The sequence below is a fragment of the Anolis carolinensis genome, chromosome 1, assembly GCF_035594765.1.
Source record: "Anolis carolinensis isolate JA03-04 chromosome 1, rAnoCar3.1.pri, whole genome shotgun sequence".
NCBI classification, from domain to species: Eukaryota; Metazoa; Chordata; class Lepidosauria; order Squamata; family Dactyloidae; genus Anolis; species Anolis carolinensis.
In genome coordinates this window covers 354,269,621-354,297,598 of record NC_085841.1, presented here as the reverse complement: position 1 = coordinate 354,297,598, position 27,978 = coordinate 354,269,621, and the positions used below count along the sequence as shown (strand labels likewise).

At 42.2% G+C, this 27,978-nt stretch overlaps 1 long non-coding RNA gene across 1 annotated transcript in view; it reads left to right on the top strand.

Annotated features, from left to right (window-relative positions):
• The first annotated feature begins 15,042 nt into the window (after positions 1–15,042).
• LOC134295590 (uncharacterized) overlaps positions 15,043–27,978 on the top strand; it is a 33,884-nt gene continuing 20,948 nt past the window's right edge. Inside the window, exons 1-3 of the long non-coding RNA XR_010002220.1 lie at positions 15,043–15,304; positions 19,602–19,700; positions 19,982–20,033. This is a non-coding gene — a long non-coding RNA (uncharacterized LOC134295590). The remainder of the gene's footprint in view (positions 15,305–19,601; positions 19,701–19,981; positions 20,034–27,978) is intronic.

Here is a 27,978-nt window from a genome sequence, read left to right as displayed (position 1 = left end):
CAATCCTGCCTTGTGCATTTGGATAGTAACTTTAACTGCACTGGCTTAATGTGATAGAATCTTTGGATTTGTAGTTTAACGAGTTAAAGTGGTGTAAAACAACATTAATTTCACAGTGTAGATGCATCCCAAGATGCTGAACTCAATACACAGAATGGTTTCAGCACCTTGGATGCCTACATTACAGTTCAGATTGAAACTCAGAATGGATTTCTTCCTTCCACTGAAACTGAAATCACCAGCTTTTTGCGGCTGATTGCAGCCAAGTGTTGAGAAAGAGGCTGGTGTCATAATAAGACTCCAACAGTTGCTTCAAGATGATTGCTTGTCACTTGGTTCAGTGAGTTTTGGAAATGCTCCGCTTTGTACACACAGCCCTCTAAGGAATTTTGGAATCTGCAATGATTTAGGTCTTTGCACCGCATCAAGGACATGATTAGTACAGTGTCACCACCAGAGCCAGAAATCCTTGGAAGGTGGCAGGTCTCATCACTGAAGGTTATCACCTCTTTGCTCCAAGGGGTAGGAGAGAACTAATGGGATTAATGCTTGCTTTGGCTCTGAATGCCTGAGCAGTATTGATTTCTATGAGATAAATGCAGATTTTCAGGTTTTTCCCTTCCAGTTATCCAACCTCAAGCTGTGAAAGGACCTGGGGGAAAATCCCAGATTTCTCCCCACAAGAGTAGTCCTTCTACTAAAATAAACGGTCTCTTTTTAACCTGAGAAAAGACCTCTCCAGGAATCTCTAGGTTCACCAATATGTCTTTTGGCCATACTGTATTATGAAAAGACATAACTCATGAGAAAAGACAATAGTTTTTGGAAAAGTAGGAGGCAGCAAGAGAAGACAAAGGCAGCATTCCAGATTCAGTCAAGGAAGCTATAACTGCTCTGAATTTGCCAGACCTGTTGATGCAAGGGGGACTTGGAAGCTTCTCATTCACAGAGTCACCATAAGTCAAAACTGATTTGACTTAAAATTCCAAGATATTTTCTCAGTTCATTGAATCATACAAGCATAGAGTTGGAAGAGACCTCATGGGTCATCCAGTTCAAAGAGCATCCAGTGCATATCCTGTAGTCCTTAGCTGATTTGTTCTTTGTTACAGTTGTTCTTTGCCAAAATATATTACAACACATAGGAGATACATCAGTGGTTCCCAACGTATGGGTCCCCAGGTGTTTTGGCCTACAACTCCCAGAAATCCCAGCCAATTTAACAGCTGTTAGGATTTCTGGGAGTTGAAGACCAAAACATCTGGTGACCCACAGTTTGAGAACCACTGAGAAACATGTAATCAGGCGTGGTGTTGTGAATGTTGGATTGTGGGTCCATTTACACCAGGGGTCCCCAAACTTTTTAAACAGGGGGCCAGTTCACAATCCTTCGGACTGTTGGAGGGCCGGACTATAGTTGACCACCGAGCAATAATAATAATAATAATAGCAATAATAATAGCAATAATAATAGCAATAATAATAGCAATAATAATAATAAAGAGGATTGGAAGAGACTCCTTGGGCCATTGAGTCCAATCCCCTTCTGCCTTTGTGCACCGAAAGCACAAGCAAAGCACCCCTGACAGATGGCCACCCAGCCTCAATGTTAATAATAATAATAATAATAATAATAATAATAATAATAATAATAATAATAATAATAAAGAGGGTTGGAAGAGACCCTTTGGGCCATTGAGTCCAATCCCCTTCTGCCTTTGTGCACCGAAAGCACAAGCAAAGCACCCCTGACAGATGGCCACCCAGCCTCAATGTTAATAATAATAATAATAATAATAATAATAATAATAATGAGGTTTGGAAGAGACCCTTTGGGCCATTGAGTCCAACCCCCTTCTGCCTCTGTGCACCAAAAGCAGATGCAAAGCACCCCTGAAAGATGGCCACCCAGCCTTAATATTAATAATAGTAATAATAATAATAATAATAATAATAATAATAATAATAATAATAATAATGGTTGTAAGAGAAGAAGAGACCCCTTGGGTCATTTAGCCCAACCCCCTTCTGCCCTTGTGCCTTGGGGGCCGGATAAATGGCTTCGATGGGCCGCATCCGGCCCCCGGGCCTTAGATTGGGAACCCCTGATTTACACTGTAGAATTAATATAGTTTACAAGGTCAATAATAATAATAATTTTATTTCATTTTCACCTCTCCTTGTGGCTTGAGATAGGTTACAACATAGCTAAAAACACACAATCATTATATAAAATGTACACATGAAAACATATTTCTACAAAATACATATATTTACAAAATACAAAATACAATACTATCGCCCCACCAATTCAACTTGTATGCAGAACACATCATGCGATGTGCGGGGCTTGATGCATCCAAGGCTGGAGTTAAAATTTCTGGAAGAAACATTAACAACTTTAGGTATGCAGATGATACCACTCTGATGGCTGAAAGTGAGGAAGAGCTGAGGAGCCTTATCACCAAGCAGGGCCGGCCGGAGATATTTTTAAATGTTAAGCGGGGGTGCTAAAAAGCGCCCCCGCCACCGGCCCCGCCTCCCACGCCATGGCCCCGCCCAGCGTGCCCTGGCCCCGCCTCCCACGCTGCGTGGGAGGCGGGGCCAGGGCGAATAGTGCGGGGGGCGGGGCCAGAGTTGGCCCCGCCCCCCGCCCAGCGTGCCCTGGCCGTGACCAGGAAGCAAGGGCCAAATGGCCTATCTGTGCTGTGCGCATGCGCACAGCACAGATAGGCCATTTTGCCCTTAGTCTACAAACTAAGGCGATCGGCGGCCGCGACCAGGAAGTAAGGGCCAAATGGCCTATCTGTGCTGTGCGTATGCACACAGCACAGATAGGCGATTTGGCCCTTAGTCTACAAACTAAGGGCAAAATGGGCTATCTGGTTGTGCGCATGCGTACAGCACGGATAGCCCATTTGGCCCTTACTTCCTGGTCGCGGCCGCCGATCGCCCGGGCGATCGGCGGCCGCGACCAGGAAGTAAGGGCCAAATGGCCTATCTGTGCTGTGCGCATGCGCACAGCCAGATAGGCCATTTTGCCCTTAGTTTGTCGACTAAGGGCAAAATGGCATATCTGTTTTCAGCGGTTTGGCGCAGGCGCGGGGATTGAAGTCCCGCGCGGCCGCGCCAACACCGGAGGCATCGGTGGTGCTACGGGCCGCTGTTGACGCCTCGACAGCGCCCCTAGCGGCCAGCGCCCGAGGCGGCCGCGTCAGCGGCCTCTTATAATCAACCGGCCCTGTCACCAAGGTGAAAGAAGAAAGTGCAAAAGTTGGGTTGCAGTTAAACATCAAGAAAACCAAGATCATGGCAACCAGACTGATTGATAACTGGCAAATAGAGGGAGAAAACATGGAAGCAGTGACAGACTTTATATTTCTAGGTGTGAAAATCACTGCAGATGCAGACTGCAGCCAGGAAATCAGAAGACGTCTACTTCTTGGGAGGAGAGCAATGGCCAATCTTGACAAAATAGTGAAGAGCAGAGACATCACACAGGCAACAAAGGTCCGCATAGTCAAAGCAATGGTATTCCCCATAGTAACCTATGGATGCGAGAGCTGGACCATAAGGAAGGCTGAGCAAGGGAAGAGAGATGCTTTTGAACTCTGGTGCTGGAGGAAAATCCTGAGAGTGCCTTGGACCGCAAGAAGATCCAACCAATCCATCCTCCAGGAAGTAATGCCCGGCTGTTCACTGGAGGGAAGGATATTAGAGGCAAAGTTGAAGTATTTTGGCCACATCATGAGAAGACAGGAAAGCTTGGAGAAGATCATGATGCTGGGGAAAATGGAAGGAAAAAGGAAGAGAGGCCGACCAAGGGCGAGATGGATGGACGGTATCCTTGAAGTGACTGGCTCGTCCTTGAAGGAACTGGGAGCGGCGACGGCCGACAGGGAGCTCTGGCGTGGACTGGTCCATGAGGTCACGAAGAGTCGAAAACGACTGAACAAGTGAGACGACGATGACAAAATACATATACTAAAATATACAGAACAAAGATTAAAATATTTATAATTCATGATAAAAACTGATTGGGTCAGCCTGCCAGAAGAGATAGGTCTTCCGGTGTGTTTTAAAACCAACTGCTTATTTAGCTGTTGGATCTCTTCTGGATCTCTTTAGCCTTCTCCACAAAAGAATGCTGGTGCCTACAACTCCCAGGATTCCATAGCATTGGCCATGGCAGTTAAAATGGTATCAAACTGCAATCATGCTGCAGTGCTGATGCACCCTATGGCTCTGAAGAGCAGGGTTCAGTTCCCCACTCGGCTGTTGAAACCCACTGGTTGACTCTCAGTCCCAGAAAACCCTGTGATACGTTCATCTTGTGACTGCCATAAGTCAGAAATGACTTGAAGGTACACAGCAACAATAACAGCAACTTTTATTCCAACCCTGTAAAGAATGTTCCTCCAATCTTTGACAAGTAAAGTTTATGCCTACTCTTAGTATTGGACCAAGTGATTTCTTTAGTTGTTTTCTGCTCCACAAGATGCAGCCTAGACTCCCAGTCCTTTGCCTTCTGGCTTCTAATTAACTACTGCTGTGATGTTGGGAGGGAACATTTGTGGGGGTGGGAAAGAATGTTGTTGTTTGTTTTTTTTCAAGTAAGCAATTAAAAAGCTGGATGTTTTCAGCAATTTATGAACAAGCCCCATTAAGCCTGGCTCTAATGGGGCCAAGATTCCATACTAAATAATTGAAAAGAAAAGGCCTTGAGGAAAAAGAAAGAGCTCCTTTTTAAAATGCAGTCATAGAACAAGAAGAAATAGTACAGTTTGAAAAGTTAGGTCCTGTATGGAAAGTAAAAGCTTCGTTCTTTCCTAGGAATGTTTCCCAGTGAAAGAAATCATACCTGATTGATTTATATGGATACAAGTTTATTCATCAGTTAAATAAATCACACACATTCCAACATTTCAAAGATGAAAATTAGAAAGTATGAGGGCAATAGGCTTGTGCAAATATTTCAGAAGTTTTGTAAGTCATATTAAAATTTATTAAATCTGTACTTCCGAAGTGATATCCAACACATGGGCATGACCTGCACCTAAAACTTAAGAATCAAAACTTACCCAATCATTTTTTGTTTTAATTTGGTAATGCTGGAAGCCTGCCAAAGTCAGTTTCATATTCATGGCACACCGCCAAAAAGGCTCCCATTCCTCTTTAAATTAATAGCCTCTCACCATTAGAAAAGGGAAAGTAGGGGGCAGTGTTCACTGGGAAAGGGGCCGGGCTGTGGCGCAGGCTGGTTAGCAGCCAGCTGCAATAAATAACTCTGACCAAGAGGTCATGAGTTCAAGGCCAGCCCATGTTGGGGTGAGCACCCGACAATTAAAAATAAAATATAGTCCTGCTCGTTGCTGACCTAAGCAACCCGAAAGATAGTTGCATCTATCAAGTAAGAAATTTAGGTACCACTTATATGTGGGGGGCTAATTTACAACAACATAAAAATCATCCACCCTCAGGAAGCTGGAAGCTGGAGAAGGTTTAAATTGCCTCTGCGTCTGTTTCTGTCTCTGTTCTATGTTATATGGCATTGAAAGTTTGCCTTATATGTGTACAATGTGATCCGCCCTGAGTCACCTTCGGGGTGAGAAGAGAGGAATATAAATTCTGTAAATACTAAATAAATAAATAAATAATATAGTAAATAATAAATAATAACTCTGGGAAATGTGGTTTGAGAAGGTGAAGAACCCTATGACAGAGAAATCAAAAGGCCCTGCCCTAAACTACATTTCCCAGAATTCTGCTCACATCAGAAATCCCCAATCAGGATAGGGAAGAGACTTGTTCCTCGGTAGCAGCATCCAGCCAGTGTTCCAAGAAATGGTTGAATCTGCAAATAGGGAGGACTGACTGATACTTCAATACAAGTAAGTGAATCTGTGCTGGGCTGGGAAGAAATCCCTAAATGGATGGCCCTTGGGGGTCCCTTCCAACTCAATAGGAGAAGCATATTAATTAGTTTAGGACCCTTCCACACAACCATATAACCTAAAATATCAAGGCAGAGAATCCCACAATATCTCTTTTGAACTGGGTTATCTGAGTGAGTCCACACTGCCATATATTCCAGTTCAAAGCAGAAAATGTGAGATTTTAGTAAGCTACGAGGAAGGGGGCTTAGAATCAGAAGGGGCCCAGTTCTTCATGAGGAAGAACACAGACCCTATGAGAGACTTCAGCATTTGCTTTTGCTTGAGTTTACTATGGACCCTTCTACACTACCATATAATCCAGATAATCAAAGCAGACAATCCATATTATCTAAACTGAATACAGTAGAGTCTCACTAATCCAAGCCTCTGGATAATCCAAGCGATTTTTGTAGTCAATGTTTTCAATATATTGTGATATTTTGGTGCTAAATTCGTAAATACAGTAATTACAACATAACATTACTGCGTATTGAACTACTTTTTCTGTCAAATTTGTTGTATAACATGAAGGTTTGGTGCTTAATTTGTAAAATCATAACCTAATTTGATGTTTAATAGGCTTTTCCTTAATCCCTCCTTGTTATCCAAGATATTCGCTTATCCAAGCTTCTGCCGGCCCGTTTAGCTTGGATAAGTGAGACTCTATTGTATATTTATTTACTTAGAATCATTGAATCGTAGAGTTGGAAGAGACCTCACAGGCCATCCAATCCAACCCCCTGCAAGAAGCAGGAAAATCTCATTCAAAGCACCCCTGACAGATGGCCATCCAGCCTCTGCTTAAAAGCCTCCAAAGAAGGAGCCTCCACCACTACTTATTTGTTTAATATGCATATAATGTTCCTTGGGGCTCTTAAGATCTTGGATATGACACACAAAATTGATGGAGCAGACACCATTCCCATCTCCTTTTGCAGAATATTAATTTCCAGTATGGATCCCCTCTTCTTAGATTGTTCTACCACACTGTACTGGGCTTCTCACACCATCCTGCTAATTGCTAACATTATCTGCCTAATCACTCACTATAATGAGCTTCTCACTAACCCTTGGCTTGTAATTATCACTCTAACGAACTAGCAGTTAAAATGTATGTTTGATTACTGTTGCCATACACCAAAACATATATCAAGAAAATGACACAGAGGCTGTTGTGAAGAGCTTTACCACATGGATTTGTCGCAACCAAGAAACAGGGAGCAGGAATCAATGTGATCCATTACGTACGTGCCAGAAATGGACAGACCATTGTTAGCCAGGCCAAATGCACTTTCCTACAGGTGTGGGTCATAAGGGTCTATGAAGCAATGGCAGAAATCCTGCCTGAAGAAGTGGACAGTAAGAGCCCCTTCATCATGGGATCACTCTGCGGTTTCCGTTCCCAATATTTGTGAACATTGCTTGGTCCTACAGCATGACTCTGTGGTATGTTTGGGATGGAAATTGACTTCCTGCCTTAAAGCACTTGTACACATTCCTGAAGAAATGACAAAATGAAAGTTGGAATTAGATTTGTAGCAGGTAAATTAGTGAGGGATTCTTCCTGACCACAAGAAGCATTGTTTCCAAGCCCCCTTTGACTCTGTACCAAACGCTATATTTTTGTTGGACCTTCTTACACTTAGTGGGTAAAGTTTAAATAGTCAATCGCAGTCTGAAAATATAGGGTTATACTATCCATGTTTTCAGGTACAGTAGAGTCTCACTTATCCAACATAAACAGGCCGGCAGAACGTTGGATAAGCGAATATGTTGGATAATAAGGAGGGATTAAGGAAAAGCCTATTACACATCAAATTAAGTTATGATTTTACAAATTAAGCACCAAAACATCATGTTTAATAACATATTTGACAGAAAAAGTAGTTCAATACGCAGTAATGCTATGTAGTAGTTACTGTATTTACAAATTTAGCACCAAAATATCACGATGTATTGAAACCATTGACTACAAAAATGCATTGGATAATCCAGAACGTTGGATAAGCGAGTGTTGGATAAGTGAGACTCTACTGTATTCATGGTTTTTATAAAGAACTTATTGTCCATGGATAAGGGATTTTACTATACATACAAATTAGGCATATAGATGGAGATGAATCCTAAATTAAGGACTTCATCACACACAATAAAATAAGTGTTTCTACACATTTAAGAAATGGCTACTGACTGAGCTTATCACATGATTTATTTATTTTATGTCAAAAGCATTGCATAATAAATAAGTTTAAAAGCGATAAAATAAAGGAATCACAAACAGCTAAATAGTTTTAGACCAAAAGTGGGCAACAGCAATTGCATTGTCCGTAGCTTTAAACAACTCCTCCTCCATGCATGATGCAAGTTCATACAATGGATTCCAGATATTTCACCATTTCTAAAGTGTGATTTTTTCCTACATTTCCTGAGTCTATTGGTAATTGACTTCTTTTTCAATTCCTTGCAAAAAGATGGGTAAAAACACCCAATTTAACGTGTGATGGGAATTCCCCCTTGCCCACCTGTAAACATAATGATAACATCATCATGGAGGGAGGAACCAAGATGGGCAGTATTGTTTTCTTTCTTCCGCCATTACTGTTTTGGGACTGAGTAGGAAGGATAATTTATATCTCTCTTAAAGCATAAAATAAATAGACTTACCTTTTAAATTGAGAGCTATATGTACTTATAAAGACAAATTGTAATCTCCAAAGAAAACGGGAGGAGAAATCGGGAGGAGAAATATGTCTCCCATGTGATGAGAGGGCAAATGGATAATTAGAAAGGAAAGTGGAAAAAGGTAAACTGTGTGAGGAGGGTAGGAAAATTATCTGTTTCATTTCAAAATGGGGCATAGCAAACTTAAGGGAAGCACAACGATCCTAAATGCTTTACTTACCCCATGGGATGAAATTCCGGGACCGAAATCAAGCTGTTTTGGATAGATTTTGGAGCTTGTATACAAGTTGAGACCCAAGTCCAGGTCCTGTTGCAGGTCCATACTGTCTAAAGGAACATATCTTCTCATATGAGTTAGCCTGAACTCTAAGATGGTCAGAGGAGGCATTTATCTCTATTGCACCATCTTCATAGGCACATAGCTTCATAGCCGACAAAATTATTGTTGTTCCACTTTCACACATAACTTTCCTTAAAATGCCTACCTTTTTATGCAATTTCAGGCAGCAACTAGGACTTCTGGAGTTGGAATTAGAGTTGTATCTCGATGTAAAGTCATGTGTAAACCATTTTCTAGTTGCTGGGATGCACCCTTAGCAAAAAGTATATATATCTTTTACCAATCCATCTCAGCTTTTCCCAAGACAGAAAGTGGCACCATCAATTTTTGCATGCTTCTTGCCTCTTTCAGAAGGAAACTGTCAAGACCTATTTCCACAAGCTGTGCCCCATGCGAGTGTTTGTCACACTTTGATATATCGAAGTGTTTCTGAATTGTAGCAGCCAGGAGAAAAGGGAGGGAGTCAGAGGGCAAAGCCTTCCAATTTCCCAAATAAGATGCCCATGGGCAGGACATGTGTCAATCAACCTGCTCTTTCAGCATCAGTGGAGTCCTTGGAACAAGCAGAGTAAAGAAGTGATACACGAGGCCCTGGTGCGAAAAGGTAGTGAACTCGAGCGGAAATACCACCGCTGAATGCCACTCAAAAAAAAGCACCCCAGGGGGTGGGGGAGCTGGCATCACTGCTGGCTTGCAGAGAAAGCAGGATCTCACTGCCTCTGACTGTGAACTGTGACACTCATCTGTGCCATACCTGCAGCATGAATGACAGGAGGGACAAGGCAAGGTCCCCTTATACACAAAGCCATGGCAGAGATGTGCAGAGGGAGAGCAAAGGTGACAGCAAGGTGGAAGGAAAGCAAGCGCCGGAACCAAATAGGCTGCAGCTTTGCTTGTGACACAGTTAGCAGAAGGGCATGAATGACTTCTTGTCTATAATCATCACCTCATTTTCACCTGAGCCACAGTAGTTTTCCTTGCTTTCACTTACTTGTTGATTAGTTCAATACTATTTTAGACTCTTTTTTAAGAAACGCTATTTTAAATTGCTATAATTGATTTCATTTGAATGCTAACTTGAAATCCTTGGCTATAGGGAAGGATGCAAATATGTTTAATAGTAATAAAATGTGAAGGGTGGTTTCATTTTCTAGTTGTCAGTGCCAAAGTATTTCAAGGCTGGTGGTTAACTATATTTCTTAGGGCTCAACAAAAAACTTTTGCTTTAAAAAGGGCTCTGTGGCTGAAAAAGTTTGGGAACCCCTGGTCTAGAGCAGTGGTTCCATCCTTTTTTTGACCAACGACCACTTAACCATGGACCACTTGACCAGGAACCACTCTCCAACATTAGTACCAAAAGGGTTACAAATCAGTTTTTGGTCAACTTCAGATTCGGTTTGGTTATCTGGGGTGCTGATTCAGAAAATTGCATTGGATAGACCACATCAGCTCTAGTTTCTGATACAGAATATGTGTCATCCAGTAGTTGCCATCTGCTTGCTCACAGAAAACAATATTTAAAAATCTAGAGCTGATTCAGCACCCCAAATAACCCCAGGAACAGGCCTAAAAATGAAGACACCAAGGTGTTCCCAATTCTAGGTGCCACATCGAACGGCTCCACTCATGGGGAGGGAGGAGAAGAAGCAGCAGTCAGGAGGCTTGTTGTCATGCCTTTCATGGACAGCCAGCCTCTCCCCTCCCGACATCTCTGTTGCCTCAGGGTTATAAGAGGGTTTTGCGAGACCAGTTGCTCTCGTTGCAATGGTGTAGTAATGGTGAGGCCGTGGACCATATTTTGGTTCTTGAGGATCACTTGTGGCTCATGGACCACAAGTTGGGAATCACTGGTCTAGAGGGATGAATATCATCCCCAGTCCCACCAAAAGTGCTCATCCTTGCTTTATAGTGGGTTAAATTATTTCTCTGTCTAACCTAATCCTGTTCAACAGGTCAAGGCACCAGGGAATAGTCAATGCCAACATGTCCTTTCATATTAGATGATTTTAGCAGGATGATTCCATTTTAATTATCCTGGTTTCATCCTATGGAATTCTAGGACCTGCTATTTACAAAATACAAAGCTCAGGATTCCATAGGATGCAGCCCATGGCAATTAAAGCACAATTTACAAAAGTGGCACCATAATAATCTAGTGTAAAAGGCTAAAGAGTGTTAAGTGTTGAAGTTAAATTCATTCATTAGTTTGTTTAATGTATTTTATATGTATAGGAAATGATAGCGGTAACTCTCCCTTTCCCTCAGGCAACACAGGGAGCAAAGGGAAATTGTGGACTCTGATGGATGTGGAAATAATAGCTGGCATGGCAAGAAGCTCCATGTAGTCATGCCAGCCACATTACGTTGGAGGTGTCTACGGACAACTCCGGCTCTTCGGCTTAGAAATGCAGATGAGCACCAACCCCCAGAGTTGGACACAACTGGACTTAATGTCAGGAGCATTTGAAAATGGTTTGTATGTCTTACTCCCCACAAAATAAAATCCAGTTCCTTTACTATCGAGAGGCATGTCTATATCTTCAGACTAGCCTTTGGGGGAACTGTCCAGGATGCTGAACTTAGAAGAGGGATTGAATTTAAAAGAGCTATCCAGATGCTGAACTCTATCCCCCATCTAAGTTCAGCAATTTGGATGAATCCAGAGTGGATTCACTGTTCCGCTGATATGGGAGCTACCACTCAATATTTTAACTATCAAATAGATGTGCTTTTAGATACTGGGCTACAATAGCTTAATACATGTTGACCATCCCTTATCCAGAATTCCAATACTGAAAATATTCCAAAATTATTATGAGTTGCTTTCTGATGATTTGGAGTACACAAACTTTGTTTCAGTCATAACATTATAAAATATTTTGTATGAAATTACTTTTATGATATGTATATTAGGCATATAGGAAACAAAATGCATTTTGTGTTTGTGGATCCCATCTATATCTAATTCTGTACATATTTACACATATAGGTAATGGAATTTTTTAAAAAAGATTTGAAATCAAAACACTTCAGATTCCAAGCATTTTGGGTAAGGATACGGAGCCTATATATCACTGTATTTAGGGGAGAGATAACTGAATGCCAGATTCCAGGGCGGTCATAAAACCTGTTTACCACGGTATCCCCTACAGCATCTCACTTATTCTCGATCTTCAGTAAGAGACACAGCTCAATATTAGGAGGACAGGTGTGATCTTACAGATTTTCGTCCCCTCTTTTCTTTTCCAAAAGTAAGCTCTACAATGAGTTCAAAAGGATTTGTCTCACCTTAGGATAAGCCTGGCATTTAGTAAACAACCGCATGCTGTGGGCATTTGGCCAGCAGATGCTCAACGGTGGTCGTGTTTTCAAAACAGTGAGGAACAAAGGTCACCTCAGTGGGAAGGCCTTAAAAAGGATTCCTGTACTTGTTGCTTTGATAACCTTTGAGATTACCTGAAGGTGGAAGCCAAGCAGGAAGTATTGTGAGAATTCCCTGAAGTCATGACTACTTAGAAGTTAGCAGTACCCGCTCTGGCCCTTCCTGAAAGGAATGGGGAGACATTGTTTCTCAACTAATGAATTTTTGCTACAGCTGCTTTATCCACAAAGCTTAATTCCATTCAGTTGCCCTTTTGACTTCAGAAAGCTCCTCTTCTGCTTCCATTATTGTAGCAGAAGACTGCAAAGTTGATCTTCTAGTGGACTAAGTCTAAAGATACAACCTGACCACCAAAATGGAAACCTGTTACAAGGGATAACAATCAACTTACCTACCTATTTGTTTATTTGTTTATTTACAGTATTTATATTCCGCCTGTCTCACACTGAAAGAGACTGTGTGGATCACAATGCACATATACATGGCAAACATTCAATGCCATTAGACATACGACATATATAGACAGACACAGAGGCAATTTAACATTCCAGCTTCTGGCTTCATGAGGGTATGCTAGATTCCGGCCACAGGGGGAGCTGCTGCTTCACCGTCCACTTGGGACATCGAGTCCTTGATGGAGTACTTCCTCATTCTTCCTCATGCTGCTGGAAGGGGCCACTGGGCACAGAAGGTGAGATAATCATAATCATCTAAACAAAGAGCTTTTCCGGGGTCTGTGCTTAGGTGGCAACCATTGTACTCATCACAATATGCTTCAGGTGATTACTTATCATGATATGCTCCGATTTTGGTGATTATTCTGACCAATCTTACCCAAGTTTTCACCTATAGGAAAATGTACAGAGTAGTATTGGAAATCATTCCTCTCTAACTATGTTCTATGTAATGGAAAATTAGAAGTTCTGTAAATGCTCATGTATATAATGTGTCAACTTATCCATGCATAAGTACTGTATCTTAACACATATTTTTTAAAAAACCAAAAAATTAAAGCAGGAACCATCCCCTTCTTGGAGTATACTGGTGAAAGGCAAAAGCTTAATCTATTTTGAAAGAACATAAAGGAAGCAACAGCCTTGACTTACTCTCTCCACTGTTATGCAGTACTTCTGGCTTCTTTGGATGCCTGGCTAGAAAAACAGCAGTGTTGGTGGTGCAGTTCTTTGCCTCAAAGGAGTGCTGAAAGAGTAGAGGAGATGGGGTCCGCACATCTTTAATTATCTCCTTGGAGGAACTAAGCTTTTGCATTCTGCATAGAGAAGGGGATAGTATCTTTCTTGACAAAAGTGTACCTTAACTGTTATTTAAAAAGGTAACTATCCTCTTTAGGCAGAGTAGCAAAAGGCCTTTTTGAATGCCTATGTAGGGAAATGGCAGTGACCCAGCACAGCTAGTTCCTAAGGCTGGCACTTTTTCTTCTCCATAGAATGAACATAGACTTATGCATGGGTCATATCCATAATTTTGGTCTCCAAATTTTCCTTTGATTTGCACATGAGGTGAACTTATTCAAAAGTATTGTATATAAATTGGCTATTACACAAATTTCCAACAGCAGAAGGAAGGAAGGAAGGAAGGAAGGAAGGAAGGAAGGAAGGAAGGAAGGAAGGAAGGAAGGAAGGAAGGAAGGAAGGAAGGAAGGAAGGAGAGAGAAAACATTTTAAATCCTTGTATTTGACAACTAAACAGAAATAAATAGGTAATAAACAAGTAGTGAAAGGATGTTAACTGGGGTATTCCGAAGCTAACTGTCTAGACCAGTGGTTCTCAACTGGTGGGTCCCCAGATGTTTTGGTCTTCAACTCCCAGAATTCCTAACAGCTGGTAAACTGGCTGGGATTTCTGGGAGTTGTAGGCCAAAACACCTGGGGACTCCAAGGTTGAGAACCAGTGGTCTAGATGATAGGTAGGTAGATATTCAGGAACCTGTTTGAGTTGGATAATTTTATATCTCTCATGACATCTTAATACATAGAATGCAATGACCCCACTACTATGACATCAAAACTGTCAGACTCTATTTCTTAAGTCTTCAGGAATGGGCTTCTGTAGAGCTGGCAACAGTACTGAATTTTTGGGGAGGTTCCTAGCTTTATCGCCATATTATCTACGATGCAACGCTGAAGGAAGAGGCAGCCAAAATAGCATCCGTAGAAGTTGTTGCAGACAGATTAGAGGGGCATCAGCAGGCTGCCATCAAGCTGTTCTCCTTCTGTCTCCATTTTGAGTGTATTTATTGAACAAACAGACTGTGTGAGACAAGCAGTGGAAGCATCTCCTGTTGAAAGGATTCCCGTGTCTTTTGATGAGTGTGACAAATATCAGGTTGGAGTGGAAGAAGCGTCTGTTGCTGCATGCAAGAGAGTTTCAACATTGTGCTCTTATCAGCTTGAAGAGGGGGTGGGAGAAATGCAGGGGAGGAAAATCACAATGGAGACCGTGAGAAAGAAAATAGCAGCAGTAGGTGACCAGGGTGGGAGGTAGAGGCTTCGTGGTGCCAAAGTGGAAGAGGAAGGCATTGGTCAATGTACAGGCTGGGAAAGGAGAGAAGGAGAAGGGCAAGGAGAGGGATGATGACATTGTTGAAGATTTTAGCAAGAGTGTTGGCATCCTAGAGGCGGAGGTGATGGTGGTGCAGAGGAAACAGTCTTGGAAAGAGGAGGGTGGCTTTATATAATCACAGTTTTTACACTTTCATAGGAATCCTGTGCTCAGCTCTCACCAAAGTCGAGGGCTGAATGTACGGTCTATATACTGCATTGAGTGTATGCAACATTACTTGCCATGTTGTTGTGTTTTAAAATTATACAAGGTCTCAGCTTGTTTACATTTTTGCAATTGTGTTTGCAATGCCGATTGACAATCTGGCCCCATAGAATTTAAAGGAGTAGCAACCTCTGGTGTCATCCCTGGTGCATGTACCTTCCTCAGAAATTTGGGAAGGTAAGTCAATGCACATCATGTTATATAGGCATGGGTTCTTGTTTTCCATTCCAGTTGGCCATGATTAACAAAATGTTTTGTTTTGGTGCGTTTTGATCAATTTCCTCCTTGGCTCCAGCATAAAATATTTCGATTTCTTCTACTGCCCCTGTTGTTGAAACATAAACTTGGATTGTGGTTATACTGCTAGGTTTTCCTTATTGATATTATTTGATCAGACTTGGTGTTATATCCTCTGATTGCTTTTGCAGCATCATACAGTAGAGTCTCACTTATCCAACACTCGCTATCCATCGTTCTGGATTATCCAACGCATTTTTGTAGTCAATGTTTTAATACACCATGATATTTTGGTGCTAAATTCGTAAATAGAGTAATTATTACACAGCATTACTGCGTATTGAACTACTTTTTCTGTCAAATTTGTTGTGTAACATGATGTTTTAGTGCTTAATTTGTAAAATCATAACCTAATTTGATGTTTAATAGGCTTTTTCTTAATCCCTCCTTATTATCCAACATATTCACTTATCCAACATTCTGTTGGCCTGTTTATGTTGGATAAGTGAGACTCTCCTGTACCTCCATGCCTCATTTCTTCTTCGTTGTCATTTTTTGACTTACAATGTCCCATGCTTGTCCACTTTAGCTCACTCATCCCAAGTGTTCCAATGTTTAAATGCTCAATTTCTGGTTTTATTATGTCAGGTTTTCCCTGATTCATGCTGCTCACATTCCATGTTCACATAACATGTATAGTGCAGCTTTGGACTTATCTTTCACCTCTTCCTATGTCTGTAGCTGAATATCCCTAAGGCTAGAATCCACTTGCATCACTTGCCACATCGATACTCGTACTTGCCTTCTGCTCTATCTAGGTAGCTTGTTGAGTGCCATCCAGCCTGGGAGACTCATCTTCTGGCATGATCTCTTGTTTCTGTTTGGGGTTTCGTGACATTTTATGGGGGTTTACTATGCCTCCCTCTGTGCACTAATAACAAGTGTTAGCCCTGGTGCCACTGCCGTTGTCTTTGAGAATTCCTCTGCCAGTGTCATTCCCTACTACTGCTGCTGCCAAGTAACTGTTTGGCAGATTTAGTTTGGTTCTTCAACAAAATCCTGTCTGACATAGGAGTACTTCTACCATCAGCATAACCTCTTTGCCCATATGCTACGGGCAATCACTCATGGCCCAGAATGATTGCCTTCCAAAGGTAGAGTCTTGGCAGTGGGTCTGTAAGTAACTGTGAAGACCTATCCTGGATCCACATGGTCTTCCACAATGAGTATATAGATTTCAGATGAAAGGTGGTCACAACAAGGGTTTGCTTGATATGCCTTCTCTTGGTATGTTACTTCCTTTCACTCTGTATTTGTGCCTCCTCAAAATCCATAACACCATTGGTAAAAGCTGACCTCCAGTTACAATGGTCTAGTTCTTCCCAGTTCTTGGTGTTTATACCAAATTTTAGGTTAGCTTTTCGCCCATTTTGAAATCTCTTTTGTTGAACATCAACATTCTGTTTTCCACTCTTGAGTTTAGAATAAAGTATCTGCTTTGGGAGACGGTCATCAGACATTCGGACAATGTGGCCAGTCCAGTGAAGTTGGTAACAGAGAATCATTGTTTCAATGCTGATGGTCTTTGCTTCTTCCAGAATGCTAATGCTTGTCCACTTGTCTTCTTCCTAAAAAATTTGCAAGATTTTTCAAGGGCAACACTGATGGAATCTTTCCAGAAGTCAAGGGTGATGTTTGTAGATGGTCCTTGCTTTGCAGGCGTACAAGAGTTGGAAGGACAATAACATTATAAACAAGCATCTTGGTTTTCCTGTGTATGCAATGATCCTCCAACACTCTCTGCTTCATTAAAAAAAATGTTGAACTCACAGAGCTTAGATGTATAATCCCACCATCTTGGAAATCTAGTGCCATTGGTGGGTGGAAATTGTAAACCACTGTAAAAACTAGCACATTTCGCAAAATCTTCAAATTTCAATATTTACTGAGGAAAGAGGAGGACAGAAATTATTCTTCTTTCTACATATATATGATACATACACATCTAGTAGTTTAAATATGATCTATTGAGGAGCCCCTTCCCTCCACTTCAGTATTGCTGTTTCTTCTGACTTGTGTCTTTGTCCTCATTACTGACATTCAGTTCTATCCCAGTAAGAAGGCAAACCACAAGAAAAAGTGCATAGAAACACATTTCTTTAATTTCCAGGAATAGCATCCTTTCTGTCATAGGGCAAATAACATGATCTTTGCCTGTTATTTGGGAACCCTCTGGCTGTACAGCCATTGAAAGTATTTGGCCCAACAGTGTCTACATGCTGCTCCATTGTCTGGTAGCTTGGCCAAAGCCATGTCATCACAGCAACGATGTATCTTTCTTTTTGCTTATTCCAGAATTCACTAGATCCAGTCTGAAAAATCTCTACACTCTCTTTAAACACTCAGTCAAGCAGTCTGTGAATCCAACAGAGTATTTGTTCTGTTTCTTTTCATAGTTCTGTAGATCTTGTACCTCTAACCCCCCAAAGCAGTAACTGAATAACAACCATATCCAACTTGAGAAATGAAGGAAGGACAAGTAGATTGGGAAGTATAATTTCAAGGTATAAAAAGAGGTACTACTTAGGGTTTTGGGATCTTCTACAGTTGCCAGGTTACAACTATCCCAGGTGCTGAGATTAGAGAACCAAACCCCTAGATCTAGGGACAACACTTTATGATATCAATGGAGTTGGGTTGAGATATTAGCATTCAGCATGTTAGCTAAGTGTTAACCACAGGGAATAATATTTAAAATAATAAAAATAAAAATAAACACTACAACTAATGAATGAGGAACACAAATGCATAGTTCTCTCACTCTGGGGCTCCTTCTCTTTGAAGTGAAGAGTCCAGGCCATGATATCTGGGAACACTAACTATATCAGTCATCGGTAGGCATATAGTGGACCCTGAGATGTCTACTGCAGTTTGTGGATTTCAGAATTAGTGGATGTTCAAATCTCATTAAATGCAATAACATAATGAACTGGCATCCCTTTGTTAAAAGGATGAACAACTCAAAAATGCCAGAAAGAGCCTGAGGATGCTTGAAATGATGGGTGGCTACAGTAGAGTATGGCTACGCACCAGCATAGTGCTCGGCATGTGACAAAATCAATGTTTGGGGGTTTTCCCAAATATTTTTGAACTGTGGTTGATTGAATCCATGGATTCAGAGCGTGAGGATACAGGGAGAGGACTTTATCATGACTCATTGTAAAAGAAAATTATGAGGAAAGTTGACAGCTGAAGCTAAAAAGGAAGGCCCAGTTGCAAACACACTTGCAAAACAAAGCAGGGTAGTTTCTCATATGTAGGGTTACTACAAATTGATACCAACATTACAGCAAATAAAAGCAGCATGGGATATGAAGATCATCATGTTGGAATAGTCTTCCTAATATCACTTGTATTTTATTCCTGTCTTTGTTTTGTCCGGTATCTGTTGTTTTAGCTTCATCTTCTCAAATGTAGAAGCACTGACTAGGTGTTTTCACAAACAACTCCAGTGGTGGGAATCATGGAGTCCTTCAGATGTAATAGACTGCAGTTCCCCGTAATCCTGACCAGTATAGCCAATGGTGAAGAATGCCATTTTGGGCCCATGGATTCCACCATCCAGAGGTTCTATTATCCACAACCTGAAAAATGGCACTCCCCCCAAAATTCCAAAACACAATCTTGCTTTTGCGTGATTTTTTGCCATTATCTTGGCAGTTTGGAAATGCAAAAAAGGTATGAAGGCTGGGAATAGATCTGGGGAGTTAATTTTCCTTTTTTGCTAACCTACCTGTATAGTTCTTATATCTATGCAGTTCAAGTCTTCCTGACCTGTAGAACGCAGATCTCGGGGGGGGGGGGGGAGCATGATGTCCTCAGAGGTGGTCCGCAATGACTTAAAGAAATTGTATGAGCTTTTACAGTAGAACAAAAGAAAGAAAGAAAGAAAGAAAGAAAGAAAGAAAGAAAGAAAGAAAGAAAGAAAGAAAGAAAGAGGTCATACTTGCACAGTTCATGTTTTGTTTCCTTCTGTCCTATATTCACTCTTGGAAATCAGTCTCATCCAAAGGGCTGTACAGGTGACCCATATACCTCCCAAGTCGCAGCAATATGAAATGGATTTCATTGCTGCTTGGAACAGCCTGGGTAGAATTAGCTTGGGAACCCACTCCTACCAATGGCTTGAGGGAGTATACTTTCTATTTTGCATTTCCTTCTCTTTTTTGTCCTTAAGATTTGTATCCAATGTTTTAATACAACTGAACAGCAGAGAGGCAGAACAATCCTGCATCGGATCCTGTTATACCCCAATCCAAGCTGCAAGGAGAGGCAGGTAATAAACCATCATAATCATCATCATCATCATCATCATCATCATCATCATCCTGTCTTTGCACCTCCATGGATGCATGGAACTTTTGGGACTGGGCAAGACCATCAAATTTAATGCATAATTATTTTTGTATTGGTGTTCTATAAATTGTGCATGCAATATTCAGTTCTGATTTGCCCCACAGAATCCAGAAAGAGATACATCTGTGTTTATGGAATTGAAACTTGGTCCTCGTAAAGTTATATTACATCTGGGGCTTTTGTATTTGGTTTCACCAACAGGTGAACTTTTCCCCTCAACATTGAAGATTCAATAATTATTTCACAGCTGTTGGTAAGTCTCCCCACTTCTTCCCATTAAAAGTGCAAAGACTTATTCGAGTTTTAGTTGCATTTTGGTGCTTGACCATAAATTTAACAGCCTGTCTTCTTGCCAGTCCCATATGGCCATTTTTTGCAAGTGACATGGTTGGAGCAAGGGATGAGCTGAAAAGTTTTAGATCCCTTTTCAGAGTGGCATCTTGGTTGCCAGAAAAGCTTTCCAACAAGCTCATTTGAGCCAGGCCCCAACGCCATTGAACTGCTGTTCAGAGGAACCTACATAGATGCTTGGACAATGGCCCTCGTAAATAACTCACATCTTCTTTGTGGCTCCAGTCCGGGCCATGAAAAACATACAGGCATGACCACACAAACACAGCAGGGCCTGCCCAGCTCAAAAGTCCCTTCTTGCCCTGTTTAACCTTCTGCCTCTATGCCCTGTCAAGTTAAATTGAATGGTTAAGCTGTCAAAACAGGTTGTGCGGCTCAGCAGCCAGATTGTTAAACTGTGTCCCTGTTAAAAGCCCCCCCTCTCTAATATTTACAAGGTTTATTTTATGTCAGCCTGCAGGACATCGAGCCTAAGTAGGGCTTGTTAAGAACAGCTGCCCCTTTTTATTCCCTGCTGAAAAACCCCTGTGCATTATTGCCTGTTCAGGCACTCTTTATGCTGTGCCACCAAATTCAATCCAAATATGGCTAAGAGCACAATCCAATAATTGCTTGATAGGCATGCTAAGATTCTGCATAAGTGAATATGAAATTTGAAATTCACACTTCAGCACCCTGAGCATCTCAGCTTACTTAAAACAAAAGTGGCAAGTTTCGAACACAACAATTTTGTTTCCAAAAGGATCTTATAACACTTTATTCTAACATGAGCTTCCATGTAATGTATAGTGAATTGGTTGACCGGCCGAACCCAAAGGGTGCTCACCAAGAGTTTCTCTTCATGTAGAGATAGCATTTGGTGATGTAATTAAGTGTTATGCATTATATACCAATCACAGTTGCCCACTACTTATTCTTGAAACGCACGTTCACACTCACACAGAGGACGTATTTTTCTATTTTGGTAATAAGGACTTGGCTAAAGGAGCTGTTCACAAACCCAAAATGAAATGAGGGGATTAGATCTTCACATTTGATTGTAGTCATACAGTGGATGCAGATAAGATGGACACTCACACACAGCTCAAATCTTAGCCCACCAAAAGTGGAGAATGTGCATTCTTGTCTCCTGCCTGGATCCATAAAGATCCACATAAACTATGGACTTGGAGCCCGAGTGGCGAAGTGTGTTAAAGCACTGAGCTGCTGAACTTGCAGACCAAAAGGTCCCAGGTTCAAACCCCAGGAACAGCAGGAGCTCCAGCTTCTGCCAACCTAGCAGTTGGAAAACATGCCAATGTGAGTAGATCAATAGGTACCGCTCTGGCGGGAAGGTAACAGCTCTCCATGCAGTCATGCCGGCCACATGACCTTGGAGATGTCTAAGGACAACGCCGGCTCTTCGGCTTAGAAATGGAGATGAGCACCAACCCCCAGAGTCAGACATGACTGGACTTAACGTCAGGGGAAATCTTTACCTTTACTTAAACTACGGACTCTCTAGTGCAGTGGTTCTCAAACTGTGGGTCCCCAGATATTTTGGTCTTCAACTCCCAGAAATCCTAACAGCTGGTAAACTGGCTGGGGTTTTTGGGAATTGTAGGCCAAAACACTTGGGGATTCACAGATTGAGAACCACTTCTCTAGTGTTTCATATAATAGATTTACACAGTTCACACATCTGCTTGGTGGCACAGGTCCACCTCACTACATTCCTCTCCCAAATCTTTCAAGGACAACTCTAGTTTGGGATTTCTGCTGAACTTGAACACATAGGATGGAACCCTGGGTGCATCTACAATGCAGAATGAATGCAGTTTGGCACCACTTTAACTACCATGACTCAGTGTTAGGGGATCGTGGAAGTTGTCATTCATTCATGCACCATCATTATTCGCCAGAGAAAAGCGGATATTGAGACTTGATACATTAGTTCTTCATGGTCTAAATCAGTGGTTCTCAACCTGAGGTCCCCAGATGTTTTTAGCCTACAACTCCCAGAAATCCCATCCAGTTGACCAGCTGTTAGGATTTCTGGGAGTTGTAGGCCAAAACATCTGGGGACCCCAGGTTGATAACCACTGGTCTAAATGTAACTTAGGTTGCTCTATATTGTAGATGTAATTCAGTATAACACTTTGCCTCTTCCTTCTGGAATCCCTGCAGGGGGTGTAAAGTTGTATTGCAAGCAATATTTTCTTCTTGTAAAAGGTTATCTGGGTGGTTTTTTTTTTAATTGAGACATTTTGCATGCATTTTGATGTGTAATATATGCATGCATAATTGATATCGCAAATTGTAACTTATCTTCTGTTACAATCATTGTTGTTTATATATTTGTCCCTTTTCTTTCTTTTATCTTTTATCAGTCCCTGAAGAAGGCCATTAAATATTCCTAGGCTGAAAGGCATTGGACTAATTGGAAGAATAAAACCATGTTTTTCAACACTGTGAGACTTTGGGTGTATCGACCCTGTAGAATTAATGCAATCTGACACAAATTTAAATACAATGGCTCAATGCTATAGGATCAGGGGAAGTGTAGTTTTGCAAAGTCGTTAGCCTCCTCTGGCAAAAAGTACTGATGTTCATCAAACTATAAATCCCAGGATTCCATAGCAATGAACCTTGGCAATTAAGGTGATGTCAAACGGCATTAATTCTACAGTGTAGATGCAATCTGCATCTCATCATTACTTTTGCAGTTAGCCATCCTATTTCTGATGTCTTTTTGGCTAGGAAGAAGGAAAAACACTCAATCCTACTTTGCAGCAGTGTCAGCCTGTGAAGCTTAATTTTTGATTATATATTTTAATGCAACTAAGAATTTGTAATTATTTGTCCAGGCAAAGAGCCTCAACTAACAGCTTGGTAAGAACAATAGAGAAATCCATCTCAGAACTGTCAACCATGGGCCAATTTGATAAAGGGTTCTTCTTACCCTGAAAATGAATTCAGCTTCAAATCAAAATGAAAGATGAAACAAGTAAGAGAACATAAGAATAAATTAGATGAATTTCCGCGGCACTCAGGATCAAAGGAAGATGAAAGGACAAACTGGGGGAATTTAGTCAAGAGCACAAATGAACCACTTAGCTGATCTACTAGAAAACCAATATTGTAGTGAGCAGAGATGGCAAAGGATTTCAGGAGGCCTGACCCATCTTTCGATGATATTATTATTATTGTTGTTGTTGTTATTATATCCTATTCTACCCTGGCGCAAGACTGGAACTCAAAGTGGCTCACAATTTAAAACAACACAATTAAGATATATAAAAAGTAAAGAATAACATAGGATTAAGCTAACTGAAATATTAAAACAATTCAGTTCTGAATAAAAGAATGTAATGATGTTTCAAAAGATTTTTTTAAACCTTAAATTCAATTGATTAATATAATGCAACACTCCTTGAACTGTTCTTTAAAACTTTTAGTTTTAAAAGCCTGTCTGAAAAAAAAAGCTTTTAGCTTTTTGCAGGAAGGATAACAAGGAGAGGGGTGTTCTGGTCTCTGTGGGGAAGGAGTTTCAGAGTCAAGGAACAGGCACTGAAAAGGTCCTGGTAAGATCCAGATCTTAAGGTAAGATCCGGTCTTACCAGGTGTGGACACTGTGTGGATTGGACCCAGGGTCTGCACCATGTGATTCCTGGGACCAAACCACACAGTCATCTTGGTCTTTCAGGCTCCTGGAGCCCGAAAGACCAAGAGGGCATTCATTCCCTTCCCCCAAACCCCAAATTTCCCCCTAAAAATTAAATAAAACGTACTTGGCCACAGTAATGTTCCACCTCACCAGGTAGGCGCAATGTTAGGGATTCCTCAGAGCAGGAAAGTGTTCATGAATCTGAGGGTGAGTTGGAATCTGAGGAGGAGATTTTGCAAGTACAGTAGAGTCTCACCTATCCAACATAAACGGGCCGGCAGAACGTTGGATAAGCAAATATGTTGGATAATAAGGAGGGATTAAGGAAAAGCCTATTAAACATCAAATTAGTTTATGATTTTACAAATTAAGCACCAAAACCTCATGTTTTACAACAAATTTGACAGAAAAGGTAGTTCAATACGCAGTAATACTATGTAGTAATTACTGTATTTACGAATTTAGCACCAAAATATCATGATGTATTGAAAACATTGACTACAAAAATGCATTGGATAATCCAGAACGTTGGATAAGTGAGTGTTGGATAAGTGAGACTCTACTGTACCTACATTTCAGGAGAGGCGAAAGGAAACAGAGCAGAGATGTCGTTCAGCTAGAATAACTGCCAGAAATGCAGCTGAGTAATTAGGAACTGCCCTAGCAGCTGTGAGGGCTATAAAGCAGAAGCAGGTGCAGCCAGCTCTTGCTGGTAACAAACTGACTCTTCGCTCCCCTTGTGCCTGCTTCAAGTCTGCATCTGGGAAACTGCTCCTAAGTATTTATTGCTGTTTCTTTGTCTGAAGTAATGTCACGACCCAGGCGGCAGAGGCACCAATAACCATACACAGAGGCCAGAATCTAACTAATATCTTTATTGAAGGAATATATAAAGTTAATAAAAACAAGTATAGAAAATAGTCCAGAATTAGACCCTTCAGGAAAGGTCAGAATTAGTCCAAAAAAGCAATGTCCAATAAGAAATATTAAGGTCCAAAGTTGTAATCCAATAACCGAAACACTCACTTTGCCAAGCAAAGTGAGGGGAGATGACAAGGTCCTTAGTCCATAAAACTTGAGCGTGGCTAGGAAATAACTTGATACTTGAAACAAGGCTTGAACGTGGAACAAGGTAACTAAGAACAAGAACAAGGTCCGTGGAATAACTTGGTAAAATCCGTGAAACAAGGCAAGGATTAGTCCTGGGAAACAAGGCAAAGTCCGTCGGTAAACAAAGGCTGGGAAGCAAGGCGAAGGCTGGATAGCAAGGCAAGGCTTGAGCTGAAGCGAGGCTTGAATCGGAGCGCGCTGTCCAGACACAACTCGCTCCGTAGGCTGACGAATTGACTCCGCGAAGTTGCTACGCGGGCAAAACACCTATATAGAGTCCAACTTTCTCACCAAAGCGGTTCTCTGGGAATCAGAAACGAAAGCTAAACTCTGAGACCAGATGTTAAACTCCTTAAAGATTCTCACGAGAACCAATGTTAATTGGCAACATTCTTAGCTGCTATCCTCGCACTCCTGCGCGAAGCTGAATCCAAACTTCTCTGTTGTTTACAAAACTCCCGGCGCAAGAACACGGGAGAAGTAGGCTCTGGGGTTGTTTGACATACTTCTGGGGCACAACTTTCTTGCAGGTGCAAGGTTTCCAGATCTGCCTGGGAAGGATCTGGCTGAGAGGAATCCAGTTCAGACTGGGAAGGTAAAAAACCCAAGTTTTCATCTTCATCAGGGATTACAATGTCCTGAGCAGGACTACAAGGCCCATGGTTCATCACACTATCCCCCTCCTCAGGGCCCCTCCCAAACTGGGGTCCTCTCCCCGAGGCGCGAGGTCGCGGTTTGGTGGGATAGGTCAGATGGAAGCGACGGGTTAGATCAGGAGCATGGACTGTGGAGGCGTCTTCCCAAGAGCGTTCCTCAGGCCCAAAACCCACCCAGTCAATGAGATATTGTAGGCGGCGGCGATGAAAGCGAGAATCCAAAATGTCCTCAACCTCGAACTCCTCCTCCCCATTCATCAAAACAGGAGGGGGGGCCGGTTGGTCTGTATCAGGACGCACACCATCCGCCGGAAGGAGCAGGGAACGGTGAAACACTGGGTGAATGCGCATTGAACGCGGAAGTTGGAGTTTGAAAGTCACGGGGTTTAATTGCGCCACCACTGGATAGGGGCCAATGAAGCGGGCATCTAACTTCCGGCATGGGCGGTGGGAGGGCAGAAAGCGAGTGGACAGAAAAACCCGATCTCCTACCTTGATTTCGGGGCCCGGCTGGCGGTGTTTGTCAGCGTGGCGTTTATAGTCCTCCTTGGCTTGGTCCAGTTGCTGGAGCAAAAGTTGTTGCACCGCTGTGAGTTCCTGCAGCCAATCCTCTGCTGCGGGAACTTCTGAAGTTTCAATGACAGGGGGAAAGAAACGTGGATGGAAACCGTAGTTTGCAAAGAACGGCGTTTCTTTTGTAGAAGCTTGAACTCCATTATTGTAGGCAAACTCAGACAGTGGTAACAGAGAAGCCCAATTGTCCTGTTGGTAGTTTACATAACAGCGAAGATACTGCTCCAAAGTGGCATTGGTGCGCTCCGTTTGCCCATCTGTTTGGGGATGATGAGCTGAAGATAAGCGAGAGTCTATGCCCAGTAGTTTTTGTAGTGCCTTCCAAAAACGAGAGGTGAATTGAGATCCACGGTCTGTGACTAAACTCTTGGGCAATCCATGTAGTCTGAAAACATGCTGAAGAAATAGATCCGCAGTTTCTTTGGCCGTGGGGAGGCCTTCGCAGGGAATGAAATGGGTTAACTTGGTGAATAGGTCCACCACCACTAAGATCGTGGTGAATCCACAGGAAGGTGGTAGGTCAGTGATGAAATCCGCGGAAATTATTTCCCATGGGCGAGATAGGGTAGGAAGGGGGTGCAAAAGCCCTGAGGGCTTCTCCCTTCGTATCTTGGAGCGCTGGCATACTGGGCAGGTGTTGACATATTTTTCCACATCCTTGCGGATCTTGGGCCACCAAAAATCTCTTAGGATCAAATGCATGGTTTTAAATAGTCCGAAGTGTCCTGCTGGTTTGCAGTCATGACACAGACGAAGCGCTTTTTCCCTGCCCGGTCCGGGTGGGATATAAACATGATTTCTATAGCAGAGCAGCCCATCTTTAAGCGAAAAGGGAAAATGCAGACCTTGGCGAAGTTGGTCCTGCGCCCAGGCATCTGCTTGCTGACTAGCCCTGATTTCTTGAGCACAGATGGGTCCTGGAGTAGGGGAAGTTGAACCAATGGGACTGGATTTGGTGTTCCCCACTGTGAGCGTGGCAAAGTTCTCAGGTTGTAGCAGTTGGGATTCAAAGGTCTCCTTGCGTCCTGCAGCGTATTCCGGTTTACGTGACAGGGCGTCTGCTTGCTTGGTTTGAGCTGGGGTCACATAATGGATCTGGAAGTTGAAACGTTCAAAGAATAAAGCCCAACGTTGCTGCCTCTGATTTAGTTTGCGGGCAGTTCTTAGATGTTCTAGATTACGATGATCAGTGTGGACTTCAATGGGGAATTTGGCCCCTTCTAGCCAATGTCTCCAAGTTTCAAAGGCTGCCTTTATGGCCAGTAGTTCTTTTTCCCAAATGGTGTAATTCCTCTCTGGTGTGGTTAGTTGACGAGAATAAAAGGCACAGGGGTGGAGGTGATCTCCCACCGGTTGTAAGAGTACAGCCCCAATTGCCACATCAGAGGCGTCCGCTTGCACCACAAAAGGGGTTCCAGGATTTGGGTGTTGTAGAATTGGCTGGGAGGTGAATAGTTTCTTCAGTTGCTGGAACCCTTTCTCTGCTTGATCAGTCCAGCGGAAAGGCTGCTTTCCACGGATGCAGCTAGTGATGGGGTCGGACCAGCGGGCAAAATCTGGAATGAACTTGCGGTAGTAGTTCGCGAACCCCAAGAAACGCTGCACCTCTTTCTTGTTAGTTGGCGCCCGCCATTCCAATACTGCTGAAACTTTGGCTGGATCCATGGAAAGCCCTAGAGGCGAGATGCGGTAGCCAAGGAAATCTACCTCTTGTAGATCAAAAGCGCATTTTTCTAGCTTGGCATAAAGTCCATGATCCCGCAGTCGTTGCAACACCATTTTGACGTGGTTCTCATGTTCTGATTGTGATCTGGAAAACACCAAAAAATCGTCCAGGTAGATTATCAAGAATCTGTCTAGAT